Source organism: Esox lucius, chromosome 18 (assembly GCF_011004845.1).
Source record: "Esox lucius isolate fEsoLuc1 chromosome 18, fEsoLuc1.pri, whole genome shotgun sequence".
NCBI classification, from domain to species: domain Eukaryota; kingdom Metazoa; phylum Chordata; class Actinopteri; order Esociformes; family Esocidae; genus Esox; species Esox lucius.
Window position 1 is genome coordinate 24,163,702 of NC_047586.1, and position 16,681 is coordinate 24,180,382.

General features: G+C 43.9%; 1 protein-coding gene across 4 annotated transcripts in view; it reads right to left on the bottom strand.

Annotated features, from left to right (window-relative positions):
* The window catches only part of sash1a (SAM and SH3 domain containing 1a), a 219,166-nt gene that overhangs the window by 79,556 nt on the left and 122,929 nt on the right, over positions 1-16,681 (bottom strand). Inside the window, exon 1 of one of the 4 annotated variants that reach the window (XM_020056237.2) lies at positions 11,419-11,736. The exons of the other annotated variants lie outside the window; for them this stretch is intronic. The gene's annotated coding sequence lies outside the window, so the exon portion shown is untranslated. Of the gene's footprint in view, positions 1-11,418; positions 11,737-16,681 lie in introns of those variants that run through there. 4 annotated transcript variants of the gene reach the window in all.

A 16,681-nucleotide genomic window follows, 5' to 3' on the forward strand; every position in this document is an offset into this window, starting at 1 on the left:
CTCCTTCCATCTTTGTAATTCTGTTTCATGTAACAACTCCAAAAATGCAAAAAAATATATATAAATATGGATAGGGACTTTTTATGTGTATACAACCAAAAATCTAAATGTAAATGATTTAAGTTAAATGGTCCTTATTGGCTTTAAAAACATTTAGTCAAGCCCTAATCATGACATAACCATGTGAGCCAGGCAGCCAGACATAGAATTTTCCCTTCCCTCATGTTCCTTGTGTAACTGGGCAGCTATTTGCTACATCAAGCTGTCTGCCTGAGACGGAGGCAGGCTGAGATAAATAATGAGCTAGAGATGGATACTGGGTAAAAGAGGGATGGAGGAGGATAGGGGAAGTTATGTAACAAACCAAGGTTGCTTGAGGGAGGTGGGAATGGCTGGAGTGTTGGAAGTTGTTTTTTGCCAGCCACACACACACACACAGGGTAGAATATGGTAGAAGCTGGGCAACCTGATGACTGCTGATAGATCCAGGTCCTTTGGCTAGGAGGTTATATAGGAGCTGGCGTCTGTCCCAACTCAACGACCACTTCTTCTCTTTCCCACCCTCTCTGTACCGCCTACCCTCCCTCAAATGCAACTTTATTTCTCTTTTCCTCCATCCACCTCTTTCATCACAGTCTCCACTAATCCATTCAAGTGAGCTGTGCTGTACTTTTCACTACACAGTATGTGGCTTTATGAACTCAGCACCAGAACATGGACTCGCTAGTGACTAGTATTCAGGCAAAAAGTCAATTCTGCAGGAATTCGAGAAACAGCGGCCAAACAGTTGAGTCTGTTGCATCTGGAGACACAGCTGTTATCAAGAAAGGCTTGAATGATCTCAGCGGATAAGCGATAAAGAGAAAGGAAGTCAGGAGCAGGACCAGTGTCTGCATTTGGAGTGCTTACAGCTGGATGGGGTGGGAGGAGAATAGAGAGGAAATCTGGAGTGTGTTTGTGTGTGCGTGTCTGTGTGTAAGGGTGTGTGTTTGGGTTGGACAGGAAGGCCCGCTCTCTGGCACTGAGCCCAGAGATTAACGGGGAATATGGAGAGGTAGGGTCAGGCTGGCGTAACCACGGCAACAGAAACAATAACATGTCCGTTAGGGACCCCCCCGGGCATATCTTCATCAAGGCTATTGAAGCATTCCACCTCTACAGACAACTTTTATGCCAACATCTCTTGTCTATGTCAGACACAATGTTAAATGGCCCAGTCTAATGTATCACATGATAAACAAATATAGCAAAGGTTTGAATACAGGTAATGGGACAGACTTTCCATGGATTTATAACCAGACTTTTGCCTGCAGCATGATGCCTGATCCGAATATCAATGCCTGGGGATTTTCTCAGTACGACGACAGCAAATCAGACCCGATTCCACTGACAATCTGAATGAGAGTCAGAAACACACAAATCTCTCCTTGGCAGACTGTGCCCAAAACCGAAGGTTCTGATGCAACAGGATGTAATGCGATGTAATGTAGACAAAAAGGTCGCTCGTCGCCTTGAATAAGACCGTCTGGGAAATGAATTACGGAATAAGCAGCAGTGGTTCTGGTGCAAAGTTTTTCTTCAGACATTATTTTGACATATTTGTCGAGTCTCAAGTGGTTTTTCTTGATTTACCTGCAAAGGTGAATCCAGAACAGTGAATCCAGCCCCACTGTGCTATTCAATCCAAACTGCAATGGACACAAGTCTCACAAGGAATCTTAACTTTGACCAAAACCCTGCAGCCCAGTCTAGATCCAGTCCAGTTTCAGCCCTGGTTCCAACCAGGTTCACTTAAATGTTTATTTAATTGTCATTGAATGACATGCGAAGGGAGACAGGAACTTCAGAGGTATGTTTTCTTTTAGATTTGCTGACATTATTTTTGTTTTCACTATTGTTATCTATTGCATGAATATTTTCCCCCGTTTGCTTTGGCAATTTAAAGAAATGTTTCTCATGCCAATAAATCCCTTTAAATTTAAAACTGAAATTGAACTGAGATGAAGAGACAGAATGGAAAAGGAAGAAAAAACGCAAAGAAAGAAAGAGAGAAGGGGGGGAGAGAAAGTCAAAGAAAGCATGTGATGGTATGTTATTGCTGCTCTGGGAGGTCCAGGCTAAACACTTCGAAGGATGAAGGGTAGGGGTACAAGAGGAGCTTTCATGGATCCAGGAGTCAGGTTAGAATGGGAGGAAGTGAGGAGGGGTTGTGCTGGAGCAACACCACCCTCTGGAGGAAGGGATCAGAATTACAGGAACAGGTTATACAAACATGGAATGGAATGGAGACGCGAGGGGAGAAGCAGATTACTGATGTTCTGTCTATGTTTGGGCGCCAGTTGGTCACCTGCATTTGCTCACACAAGCACAAGCATAAACACACACACTCAACCGAATTCTTAACACTTACAGCACTTGTATGTTTACAAACTCATAGTTCAGTATAGCTGCCATTAACCACCACAGCCAAAGTGAGACATTCACAGAAAAATACAGAATAAATATTGAATTAATTTATTGTGGCCCTACAGCTCTACACATAAACAAACGTCCTACATTTCAATGGTCACGGATGACATTCCTCTTATGGAAGATGGCTGCGGTCACTCCGAGAATGTTTCCATGGTTAGCAGCACAGCTGTCAGAAAAGGAGAACCATTCATTTGTGAAATGGCTGTGGTTGTTTGAGTCCCCCAGGCTGGGGATGAGGCTAAGGCTGAAGGGAGGGTGGTTGCACCCTGCTCCCTGGCAGAGGCGCTGTGGACCAGAAGAGAGGTGCTGTGGTCCCGTGTTGGGGAGGAGCATAGCCCAAAGACCTGTCACAACATCCGCCTTTTAATCCCACCTCTTGTACATCATCTTCTCAAACCTTCTCATATGGCTGAATGCAACAAGTTATTTCCAAGTGTCTGCAGTGATCAGAGTGAGAGTGCCACCCATCTTTCCAGTAGAGAATATCCCTTCTGCTTCAAATCATTGTTTTACTGTAACTCCAAAAACTTTTAAGGTGTATGTCAAAGCGTATTTAATTTAACAACCAATAAATGAGTCACCAGGTTTCTTCAAACAAAGTAAGGGAGCTGAGTGACCATGACAGAAATCATGAGAAGATCTTAACAAAAATGTCCAAAAGGACTTAATCCTGGCAGAGAAGAGTTGGAACACTGGGACTGGTTCAAGCTTTGTTCAATTCAGGGGTTACTGATGTCTCGACATCCAGAAGAAGTCTTCTAGTCTGACGTCAAAGCTTCTTTGGTCAATTTCTACCAGGAGAAAACTCTATAAGATTTAGATTACTGCGGAAACAACCACAGCGCCAGTATGTCACCCCCTCTTTAAACCTTCCAGTGTTTCTGTCAGAGGGGACGGTCTTGCCATGCTGTTTGTGATTTATGAACCCTATGAAGGAGCATGGGGTTCAACTCCAGAGCTTTAAGCCCAGAGAGGGAGCCCTTTCCCACATACTAACTGTGAGAAAGTCCTGATGTTGGGAGCTGGGCCATGCTGATACTGGTCCCTTGGGACCTTCCAGAGCTGAGCTCATCACAAATGCTGTATATTATGACATCATTGCTGAAAGGCAGACGATGAAAGCTATGGCGAAGTCTGACATGTAATATGGATAATCAGAGAGGAGATGGACGGATATCAGACAACCGAGATTCTGTTCATTCCCACAAAACAGTTGGGAAAGGTGCTCAGTCACACACAAACACACACACCTGGGCATTTCAGTAAAATCTGTGAGTGTTATTGCTTATTGTCCAGGGGGCCAAACAAATCCTCTCATTTGAAAATGTATGACCTGCTTAAATTAACACAGCTTTCTACTGCACTTCAAACCTGTGTTCTGAGATGCTTAAAGGTGTGACTTGTTTTTCACTTCTGCACAAGACGCATGAATTCTGCTTTAAAAAAGAGCCGCAAAGCTGTTATCAAAATGAAGAGCTATGGGGGGTTGGTGGAGGGATTATGTTTTTTGGTGAGTGGATGATAAACAGCTTGGTTTAATGTGCTCCTGGTTCTTGACAAAGTACAGGCACTCACATCATTTCCTCCATGATTTAACCACTGATTGAAACAGAGTATGAAAAAAAGGATGGAATGCGTCCAAGAGGAAAACACTTACAGGTCCAGTCGGGATAGATCAGGTTAGTACAAGCAGTTGAACTGGTGTTTGAATGATGGAATGACCCTTCCAGTGAGATTGGAGTGTAAAGGCGGACATTATGTCAACGTTGGGTCAACGTGGTAGTTGTAATTAACCAAAGGCGTAGACAGACAGGATGGGTTGTTGTTACCGGCCTCTCATTTTTACTAACAAACACATCATTAAAGCCAAGTACATTTTAGTAGGATTGCACAATCCAAAATAAACTTCAGAAAAATGTATTTTTGCCATTCAGCTGTTTTCAATTCTATTCCCTATTCTATAATATTGCAACTTGACTACAAAAGGGTATGTTAACAGTACATTAATAATTATATAGAAATGTTTTAATGTGTATGTTGAATGATTTTCTTGATGTGTACGTGCCAAAATATCCATATATTTCACAGCTTTTATTCTATTCGGATTCACATACAACACATACTGTAATCAAGATTGTGTAAACGAATAGGCTACACTTTGCACATACAAAATAAGAGAATAGAATACACCTTCAGATGCTTGACTCAGGAAGTCAAATGGTGGTGGATAAGAAATAGACATACAGTCTGTCAACGTTATCCATTAAACTTGACAGGTAAACTGCTGGATCCAACAGAACACCAAAATGGGAATGTCTAGCCTACGTCAGTGTTTCTCAAACTTGAACCTGGGGCCTCCCAGCAGTGCACATTTGAAATTTTTCACCCTAGCATAAAAACGCTGATTCAAATCATGATAGTTAGGTAATTAAGCCCCCAGGAGCAGGTTTGGAAAACCCTGGCTTACAAAGACTTTGGACCCCCAAAGAAGGGCTTGGCAATAGCCAGGCTGGAATGTCATTACCTCAATTGGAACCAACTGTATAAGTCCCATTGTCAAGCTCACAAATGCTCAGGGTAACATGCTTCATGTGCCCATGGTGGAAAACTCAGTAAAACACACTAGTGGGCTCTGGAGGCATACCAAACAGAGACCTTGGCTGAGCGTCTCAGAATGTGTGTAGAAGATGTCTCAGGGGCCCTCAAGTGGCGTAGGGGTCGTTTCCTCACAGTTCAGCTGCCTCACTTAAGCTAGGAGTTTGCATCCTGGTCACAGCATACCGACCATGCCCAGGAGTCTTGCAGAGGGTGGTGCAAATTTGTGGGCAGATGGGTGGGTGTTGGGCTTAACTGCATTGTTATGGTGAGCTGTAGCGACTCATTGTGGTAGGTCAAGCTTCTGCATGCTCAATCATGGTTGTTGGATCTGGCATGTGCTCACCTCCAGCGTACATTTGTGGATTAATACTTTCTGGTTCTAAAAGCAGTATGATAACAACAAGGAGAAAGGCTTGGCAAGATGTGCATCGGGGGAATACATATCCATCTTTGATTGTCCTGCACCCGTCGTGAAGTTCTTTTTCACTGGACACCGTGGACTTGAATGAGTGGAGGGGGAGGACTTGGATGAGTGGAGGGGGAGGACTTGGGTGAGTGGAGGGGGAGGACTTGGATGAGTGGAGGGGGAGGACTTGGATGAGTGGAGGGGGAGGACTTGGATGAGTGGAGGGGGAGGACTTGGATGAGTGGAGGGGGAGGACTTGGATGAGTGGAGGGGGAGGACTTGGATGAGTGGAGGGGGAGGACTTGAATGAGTGGAGGGGGAGGACTTGGATGAGTGGAGTGGGAGGATTTGGATGAGTGGAGGGGGAGGACTTGGATGAGTGGAGGGGGAGGACTTGGGTGAGTGGAGGGGGAGGACTTGGGTGAGTGGAGGGGGAGGGTGTAAATGTCAAATGTGTAAGATTGTGCCCTAGGGTGGTCCAGTGGTCTGAAGCACAGCCTCCACTGCACATGTACTCAGTGCCCAATGGAGTTAAGCCGAACAAATGTGCCACACCTGAGTATTAAAGTATTAAAACAATGTCCTCTTTCATTCACCAACATCTATATCAATACAGCTTCAACTCTTTAGGTAATAATACTTAAAACTGCAGGTGTTTGCGAGGCTGTGGTCTAGTGGCAACACTCCCGACTCCACGAACATGCGCCCAGAGTTACTCGTAAATACTTGTTTCCCCCCTTCACCTCCATGTCCCTCTGACACCTACTGTCAAATGTTTGTGTGTACATGTGCGCAGTAATCTTTCTACATGTGTCGCCTGCGGTGACAGCATGACAGTGATGGATAATAGATACAGGGAGATCAAAATGCTGGTGAGGTTTTTGACGATCTGATGAAGACCTGTCTTCCATGTAATAATAAAACTCTGGTGAGGTTTTAAACGATGTGATGAAGACCTGTCTTCCATGTAATAATAAAACGCTGGCGAGGTTTTAGACGATGTGATGAAGACCTGTCTTCCATGTAATAAAAAACGCTGGTGAGGTTTTAGACGATGTGATGAAGACCTGTCTTCCATGTAATAAAAAAACGCTGGTGAGGTTTTAGACGATGTGATGGAGACCTGTCTTCCATGTAATAAAAAAACGCTGGTGAGATTTTAGACGATGTGATGAAGACCTGTCTTCCATGTAATAAAAAACGCTGGTGAGGTTTTAGACGATGTGATGAAGACCTGTCTTCCATGTAATAAAAAAACGCTGGTGAGGTTTTAGACGATGTGATGGAGACCTGTCTTCCATGTAATAAAAAAACGCTGGTGAGATTTTAGACGATGTGATGAAGACCTGTCTTCCATGTAATAAAAAAACGCTGGTGAGGTTTTAGACGATGTGATGGAGACCTGTCTTCCATGTAATAAAAAAACGCTGGTGAGATTTTAGACGATGTGATGAAGACCTGTCTTCCATGTAATAAAAAAACGCTGGTGAGGTTTTAGACGATGTGATGGAGACCTGTCTTCCATGTAATAAAACACGCTGGATGGATGAACAAAGAATGACTGGACAGTGAGCAGCAAAACCTTCTCACCAGTCCCCAAGAAACCTCTCTTCTCTGTTTCTTTGCTTGCCTAACCCTTCTGAACAAAAGAGTGCAAAAAATAAACCCAGTCAACTGAAAACAAAGGTGCTAAAAAAAAAATGTGTTCAAAAGACGATGAAACAAGAATTCTTGGTTGTAAAAATGTTAAAAAGATTAAAAGTTGAAAATATGTCTTTCAAATGAACGTGCTCACTGTTAAGAATAAAGGGTTTTCCGTTGAAACCAAAACTAATGTTCGCCATATGTTCACGATCGAATATGCCATCACGCATTTCTTTCATATAACGTCAGTGAAATGACGCTTCACCCAATGCTGCCCTTAATATACTTGTAATTTCCCTTCGGATAGGAAATGCCTGGTATTGCATTTATGTTTCGAATATATTCTGATGTAAGCCACAAGCATTCATTCTTATGTTTCAATAACCTTGAGGGAAGTTGCCTCCTATAGACAATGCAGGTTATTTGTGTACACGTAGGCCTGTCGTGTGGGTGAATGTGCGTGCACGTGGTTTCCTCAGTGTTGGCATGTGTTTTCGTGCAAGTAGCATAGCTGTTATTATGGGATGTCGTGCGCTGATCTTATTACTGAATACCCTTCATTGCCCTGTTACTAACAAAAGGGAGCCTTATTCCCCAGAGACACTGTATTGTGCTGCCTGTTTCTAGATCTACGTACGGGCAACTTGCCAAGTATGGTTGGACAATTCCATAAGATCTTGGCATGAGATGCGAAACAAACTGGCGAACCAGGCAGACAATCTGCCAAAAGGAAAAACAGAGGATCATCTAGGATCAGCACTGAAGCTTACCCGAATTGTAACAATTTAATAAATAACTGGCCATATATCAGTAAATGTATCTATTACATAATACCGTTTAGTGCCAAGGTGACCTTTGACCTAACCAACTTCTACACATGACTGTCAGTAATAATGGAGTTAATATTCATATTTTAGAAAGGAGAAGTAATTGGTGAATTAATGGATGAACGTATTGCACTCATGCCCAGAAGACTTTTGATATATTATAATTTGTGCCAATGTTTGGTCTTTAGCCTGGCACCCTATCGACCACCCTATCGACTACCCTATCGACCACCCTATCGACCACCCCATCGACCACCCCATCGACCACCCCATCGACCACCCTATCGACCACCCCATCGACCACCCCATCGACCACCCTATCGACCACCCTATCGACCACCCTATCGACCACCCTATCGACCATCCTATCGACCATCCTATCGACCACCCTATCGACCACCCTATCGACCACCCTATCGACCACCCTATCGACCACCCTATCGACCATCCTATCGACCACCCTATCGACCACCCTATCGACCACCCTATCGACCACCCTATCGACCATCCTATCGACCACCCTATCGACCACCCTATCGACCACCCTATCGACTACCTTGTCTTAGAATGTACTTCCAGGCCTGTCAACAACGTACAGTTAACATAACCAGTGGGCGATAATGGGAATCCAAGTTTTCAATCTCTGGTAACACTATATTACAGAAAAGTTAACACCATATTATAAGACTTTCCAAAAGCTTGAGAGCCATATTAACCTACAAATGTTTACCCATGCCTAAAAGACATCACTAACAGGTCAAAAAGAAAACACAACTCACTTCAGAATAAAAGCCCATATGATTGAAAGCAATGAGACTTCCCATCAGCATAAACCTGTGCGTCACCGAAATACTGACTTCAAAGTACCAGAACCAGACACACACACATATGCAGGGGTAAAGGTGTTGCTGCAAGCAATCAAGAACACACACACACACACACAAACTTACCTGAACAAGAGGCCTGCCAGCTGAAATTCTGAGAAAGAAGCTAGAATGCGCTGAGGGACAGACAGCTAGCGAGACAGAAAGAGACAGAGTGAAAGGGAGAGAGATACTGAAAGACGATGTTCCTGATGTCACCTCCTCCTCACTGTCTCTCACTTCCTCCTCCACAAACAGGGGCATCATGTGTTGCCAGGATTAGCGGTATAGGGTGGCAGATGTTGCACAGGTTTTCTCACATCCTCTGTAAATCTGGTTGTCAACCTGGGAGCTAATGATGTCATTCATCCTCCACCTGCTGTCAGTGCAAGGTGGCGAAGCTGGCACAGACCGGCGGGTTCGCTCGACGCTCTGAGCCGGGCTGCTTGGCATGACGTACGGGACGTTGTGCGTTTGGCACAGCAGAAGAGGGGAAGCTTTGATAACGGAAGCGAGGTTCTACTCCCGGAATCTCTCCCCGCTCATTAAGAGATTCCGTTCTCTTTGAAATCCCATCACAGTGAAAGGCGTCCTTGTGTCTGGTCATGGGCTCCTGTGCGTTTTACCGTTTTACTGTGCCTCTCTGTTCATGTGTATCTGTGTGTATTGGTGTTCATCGTTTCACGTGTCTATTCAATTGTGTGTGTGGGTGTGTGTGTGTGTGTGTGTGGCTCCTCTGCTGATATGATGACAGTGGGAGTGGTGGGGTAGGACAAAGGAGCTAAGCGGTTTAGGATCAGCCAAAGCTGGTCCCACTGCACGGATGTGGAAGTGTTGGCTTTGTCGGACTTATGCTAAGCGGCTCTTCTACAGTGCCCAACCGCATCTATCAGAGAGATACATACGCAACACATTGATTCAGTACACCTACAGTACAACCAGGACCGCCGGAAGATGAATCCCAATGACTCCACGCCTTGAGAGGCAAGTCTCGAGTCTTCATAGGTTGATGTCTAGTGAGATTGGGGCTTAAAGCACTATTTATCAAGGAATGCTTTGAAAGAAAAGAGAGGACAGAAGAGAGAAAAAGAGCGAGAGCAAAGAATGAGAGAAGAGCAAAGAAGGAGAGAGAAAGGGAGATGGCATTGACAGCAGACTTTTCATCATAGAGAAGACCACGTCAGAGCATTCAACAGGACATCATCCAACATCACTGTGCCAACACACCACATTCTACTTTCTAAAGCCCCCAGGTTTAAACAGCCCTTCCCCGGGGTCTATCTACCACTCCATCCCCATGTTTAGTTGGGTAGGCCCCCCCCGCCTCAGGTTGATGAGTGACACCGGTTAAAGATCTCTATTTGTGTCTGAGACTCTACGATTGTTCTCCAGGCTCTTTGTTTACGGACTGCATAATAGGAAGTACTGAGACGATACAGCACAATATTGCAGTCCTGCCAAGGGGGGGCTGCCCTGGAAAGCTTTTGGCCCCCGGAGCCCTGTCTCCTCCCTCCCTCCCTCCCTCTCTCTCTGTTCCCATGTTTTTTGTCAGCTGGCCACTGCTCCAGATGCCGGCTCCAGAGGCCCGGACAGGAAGAGAGAGAGAGAGAGAGAGAGAGAGAGAGAGAGTAGTTCCTCACTCTCTCAGCAAAGCAGCTCTTCGCTGAAGCCACTCGTCTAAGCAAGACACACTGAACAATGGCTCTCTTGTAGTGAACATGGAATGACGAGTGTGGACGCTTGGTGGTGTATGCTTGTTTCTGTGTGTGTGTGTGTGCGTTTGCATGTCCGGAGGAGGAAGGGATCAATATGCAGCAGTGATGCTCAGATTCTGTGATATTTAGCAGGGTTATTTATTTGGGGTATTGGCCAGGCGAAAGGCTTTTGTTCTCACTCATGGGCTCTGGGAAATGGAAATCAATACACGCTAAAGACGCTGATGATAAATAGTATTGAAGACTGATGTTTACAGCTTTCTCTCTCTGTCTGTTTCTCCCTCAGTCTCTCTCTGTCTGTTTCTCTCTCCCTATGTTTGTCTCTCTGGCTTTAAAGAAAAGATGTGAGATGCCGTTCTCAAAGTCATGTACTGGTGCCACTGGGGAGCAATGGGCTAATTAGGGCAAACAGACACACACACGCACACACACACACACACACACACACACACACGGAATAATCAGGCACACACACAAGCACTCATGTAAATGCCCACACCAACACACACACAGACACACACTGCACACACCCCAGATGGCACACAGACATAACCACACAAACTAGCACTGTGACTCAGCAACATCAGGCAGTCAGTCGAAAAGAAGCAGACTGGCAGCCTTCAGAGAGTTTCTGTTAACATACCAGCTCTCCTAGACCAACTACAATCCTTCTCCCAGTCAGTTACCCTTTCCATGAAACAACACTACCCCCAATTAGAAAACATGTCCATAAAACTCCTGTCATCAACACTTATTCCAATCAATAACACTTTCCCAAGCTTATCTCAAGCTGAAGTTGGACGTGATTGCATCGTTCCCCGTTTCGTCTGTTCAAATCATTTTACATACGAAAGTCATTTTCCCACTAAATTAAATGAAGGAACACTACTCACCACTGAAGCAGAGCCACGGAGAGAAGAAGTGTTTCAGAGGAAATGAGCTGTTACTGGACTGCTTATTGTACGTCACTCTTCCAGAGTGAGCAACAAGTTGACTGCAGACTGGAGAACAATGCATGGCTTGGTGGAGCAGCGCAGAAACAGAGGTCCAGCCATGTAGCACAGATCTAATGGGCTCCGGGGGAGGGGGGAGGCTAGCTACACGCTACACTGGGCTAACTCCTACTACAAACAGCCACCCTCTTTCTCTGTTTTGTTAAACCCTCTTTCTGCCCTTTCTCTTTGTCTTTCTTTCTTTCTCTCCCTCCTGTCTTTTTCTTTCTTTCTCTCTCTTTCTTGTGTCTCTCTCAGCCTCTCCACCCCACCTCGTTTTTTTTTTTTTACATCCTCTCTCTCTTTCTCTCACAGCTGCAAGCCCACAGTGGGATGTCCTCTCACTTCTACTAACTTCTCTCTTCAAGGACCGGTCCAGTAAGTCTGACTGGCGTTTTCCTGTTAACACAGAGACAGGCGCCCCGCCTAAAAACTACAAACTGATCCGGGGCCAGCCCCCTCTCATCGGCCTGGCTGGTTGCAGTGAGCTACAATCTGACACAGGGACTGTGCCTGCCGCAAAGTCATATTAAGTCATAGTCTGTCATAGTCATGGAGATAGAGAACAAATTATAGGGCTCTTCAGATTCTTACTTCCAACTCATGTTCCCTCTCTCATTCGTTCTCTTTCTTTCTCCCACTCTCCTTTCGTGAAAGGCCCTAATTTACAAACGGCTCAGGGGAAAAGAAGCAAAGAGGGGGAAAGAGTAGGGAAAAGTAACTTGATACAGCTAAAAGCAACAATTATTCGAATGAGTCCCTCAACGAGGTTGGGATTTTTTTTCAATGTTAAATTAGGGGGGGGGGGCATAATCCCGTTTTGGAACGACAGAGGGCCTGACGACATCACAAGGCCGTGGGAGAAAGGGAAAGGGGGAAAGGGGGAGGGATGAAAAAGAGAGAGGGCAGGGGAGGACAGACGGGGGAGTTGGATGAGGACCAGTCAAGTCCCCTGCCCCACACTGCTGTCCCCACAGGAGCAACAGGGCAAACCGAGTCAGATGGATTCACTGACAGGCTAGAGCACCCGCAATGCAATTCACCAGAACAGCGAGATGACACGAGATGGCCACAGAGACTAAATCCTCAGGAACTGATGGCCAGTCTCAATCACATCCAGTCACGGCAAAACTGTTTTCACTACACACTTTCTTGTTTCTGGTCAATCCAAATCCCGCCATTGATGCCAACACTACAAGTTGCTCATCATGAAAATGTCCTTCTAAAATGTGAATGAATATAGGACAAGTGGTTCATCACCATACACAGCTGTAGCGAAGACAAACCCAGCCGTGGAAACACATGGCAAATGCGCTGTTTGGACGTACTGTTACAACAATATTTACTCACAGTCGATACAAGGAAGACAGCTTTGAATGGCAAATATTTGGAATATGCATGCACAGAAACGACTGTGGCCGACATATTTGGACAACAGCATACAGTTGGAAAACGGCCTGCACTGTGTGTATGTAAAGTAGATATACTGTCACCCTAGTCAGTATTTTGGCCTACTTGATAAATAACCTCATAAGGCCAGGCTATTTCTGATTCACTCAACCAATGAGCCCGCCCCCAAACCCCTCTCCTTTGAATCAGGAATATTTCCAGCATGACTACTGTTTTTCTTTTATTCACACATTCCTTTATCATACATAATGAAAGCCTGTCTGTAGACCCTCATCTTTTAATCGGTAGACTGGTCGTAAATTCAGATGATCTCAAGATCAACAGACACAGAGTTGAGAGAGCAACTTAAAAAGGACCCAGTCTAGAATAGCTAACCTCAGAAAATATTGGACGTATACAACATTCTGTTACAACCAAATGCTATTCACTTAAGCTTACTGATGATTCAAACTGTTAGTCTGGTTCAGAGTTCATTAAATTGGATACATTATTGTTTGAATTTCCTTGAATTGGTCAGAGGTCACAGTCATGGAAAAATAAAGAAAGGGACAGAAAAAAGCAGACAGCTCTGAGGCATTTAGACATCAGGGTTTCCGGAACATCTCCTCAGAAATCCCCAGGTCTTTAACATCTTTGTTTTAACACAAAACTGGCACACCTGCTTCAATAAGTCAAAGTCTTGACAATTAGTTGAGTAACTGAATCAGGTTTGCCAGTTTAGGACTAAATCAGAAATGTGAATCATCTGGGTAGGCCCAAGGAGAGGTTTGGGAGACTCCCATTCACATTTTGGTCATTTAGTAGACACCTCTACTAAACAATGATATATAATACAAAGACTAAGCTATATTGTAGGACAAAATAAAAAGGTGTGACCACAGCTGTATGCACTTAAACATTTACCTCAGCATCTGTCCTATTAGAGCCTGATTTTTTATCTTTTAGGCAACCATAATCATTCATTCTGAGATCGCACCAAACTCTCCACAACAAAATAAATAGTGAAGGACAGTACCTAGCATTCCTTTTCCAAGTGATATTAAATGTTGTTTTAAAAAACATAATTCCCCTTTGACAATATACAACATATACAATTATACAATAATATACACACCTTTCAAAATTTTGCGGTCACTTATAAATGTCCTTGTTTTTTAAATAAAAGCACAATTTTCACATCATCCATTAAAGTAACATTATGAGAAATTATTATTGAAACACAGTGTAGATTATCAGAAACAAAGTGTAGACATTGTTATTTTGGAAATTACTATTGTAGCTGGAAATGGCAGATTTTTTATGGAATATATACATAAGTGTACAGAGGTCCATTATCAGCAACCATCACTCCTGTGTTTTAATAACATGTTATGTTTGCTAATGCAAGTTAATAGTTTTAAAAGGCTAATTGATTCCATTCTTGTTTTGAAAAATGAAGGCTATTCTGTGCCAGAAACTGTCAAGAAACTGAAGATCTTATACAACGCTATGTACTTCTTCCTTCACAGAACAGCTCAAACAGGCTCTAACCAGAACAGAAAGAGGAGTGGGACGTCCTGGTGCATAACTGAGCAAGAGGACAAATACAATGGAGTGTCTAGTTTGAGAAACAGATACCTCACAGGTCGTCAACTGGCAGCTTCATTAAATAGTACCCTCAAAAAACAGTGTCAACATCAACAGTGAAGAGGCAACTCTGGGATTCTAGGCATAGTTGCAAAGAAAAAGCCATATCTCAGTGTGGCCAATAAAAAGCTTTGATGGTGGTAAAGTGGGAGATTTGTATGGGATAAAAGAAGGAGGAAGGCCATTGCTTCATTTTGCAACGCCATGCCATACCCTGTGGACACTGCTTGATTTGAGCCAATTTCCTACTACAACAGTTCTATGACCCAAAGCAAAGCTCCAAACTGTGCAAGAACTATTTATGGAAGAAGCAGTCAGCTGGTACTCTGTCTGTAATGGAGTGGCCAGTGCAGTCACCAGATCTCCAACCTATTGAGCTGCTGTGAGAGCAGCTTGACTGTATGATATGCAAGAAGTGTCCATCAAGCCAATCCAACTTGTGGGCAGTGCTTCAGGAAGCATGGGGTGAAATCTCTTCAGATTACCTCAACAAATTGACAACTTGACAAAAATATCTCTTACCAAACTCGAAATACTGCAACTGCAGTAACTTTAGCAACATGTTTTTTAAGACTTTAAATACTTTAAAAATGTATAATTGTTCAAAGTTTGCTGTACCAATGCAACTGCCAAAACTTACTTTGAAAGCGTAAAAGCAAGCCCCAGTAACTTTACTTGTAAAGTTAAAATCTAGTTCCTATTAATTTTGCTATATTCCCTATATAAATTCATTTAATATGTTTTCATGGAAAAATAAATAAAATCTAAGTGACCCCAAACTTTTGAAAGGTGGTGTATATATTTCTTGCAACTCTTTATTAAATAATTTCAGTCAGGACAGTATTGCCAATCTGGTCCCAATACACTATATGTTAAATTAACTAAATTATTGATATGTTGTGTATGTGAGAAATAGTAGGAAAATTTAGAGTGTGTTTGAGTGTGTGACTCTGACCCCATGTGGGGAACAGAGAGCCACTTCCCTAATTAAAACCAAATTGTCTTTCACGTTGGTGCCCAACAGCGAGGTGTCACAGTTTTGCATAAAGAGAAACGATGTAATCCACAAAGAAATTGGATTTTCAGAGTGAAATACCGAATTTCCACTGTTATACACAAGCATTAATCCTGAACAATGCCCTCCACCCTCGATCCTTGCTGTCACTCATCTGTAATAAGAGGATTTTTGGGAGGCTAGCTTGGTGGCTGATATAGACACCACTTTTGCAAACCCATCAGGTAGTTAATTCAGCAGACTGTAAATAGGACACTTGACTCTTTTTAGCACGGAACCATACGTTCTCCCTGAGGGTAACAATCAGCCAGCACCGACAAATTAAAACTGAACAACACAAGGACATGTTTCAAAGACTAATCTGTCTCTATCCATCTACATGGAGAGACAGCAAAAGACAAAGTAGTGAGAGTGTGTGTGTACGTGTGCGTGTGTTTGATTGCATCAATTGAATAAGCACCTCACATAAAGAGGCTGAAGCTGAGCTAGCACAGAGGCAGCCAGGAAGGGAGTGGGGAAAGCGGGAGGGGCTGAGCGGACAGGCAGGCAGTGGTTGCTTGTCGGTAGAGATCTTTCCAGGGTATATGGGGCCTACATGCTGTCCTGACTGGCCAACGACCAGGGACTGCTACTGAATACTGATCATTACCACTGAGGCTGACTAGCACACAGACACAGAGACATGGACACAGAGGCTCCCTGCACCATCTGTTAACGATAACAGGAAAATGAGCAGAGAGAGAGAGCTGGGAAAGAAACTGAGAGAGAGTGGAGACAGAGGAATAGAGGAGAGAGTCTGTGGTTTGCTTTGAGTCTTTGATGATGAGAGGGATTGAAGGAGGGATAGAACGAGGGAGGGGTGTTGAAAGAGAGAAGAGACGCATTTACACATATATGCACATGCATGCTCGAACAAATATGGTTGCAAAGACACAGACAGAACCAATGACACAAACAGACACACACAAAACAAAGACCCAGACAGACAGGTACACACAAAACAAAGATCCAGACAGACAGGTACACGCAAAACAAAGATCCAGACAGACAGGTACATGCAAAACAAAGACCCAGACAGACAGGTACACACAAAACAAAGATCCAGACAGACAG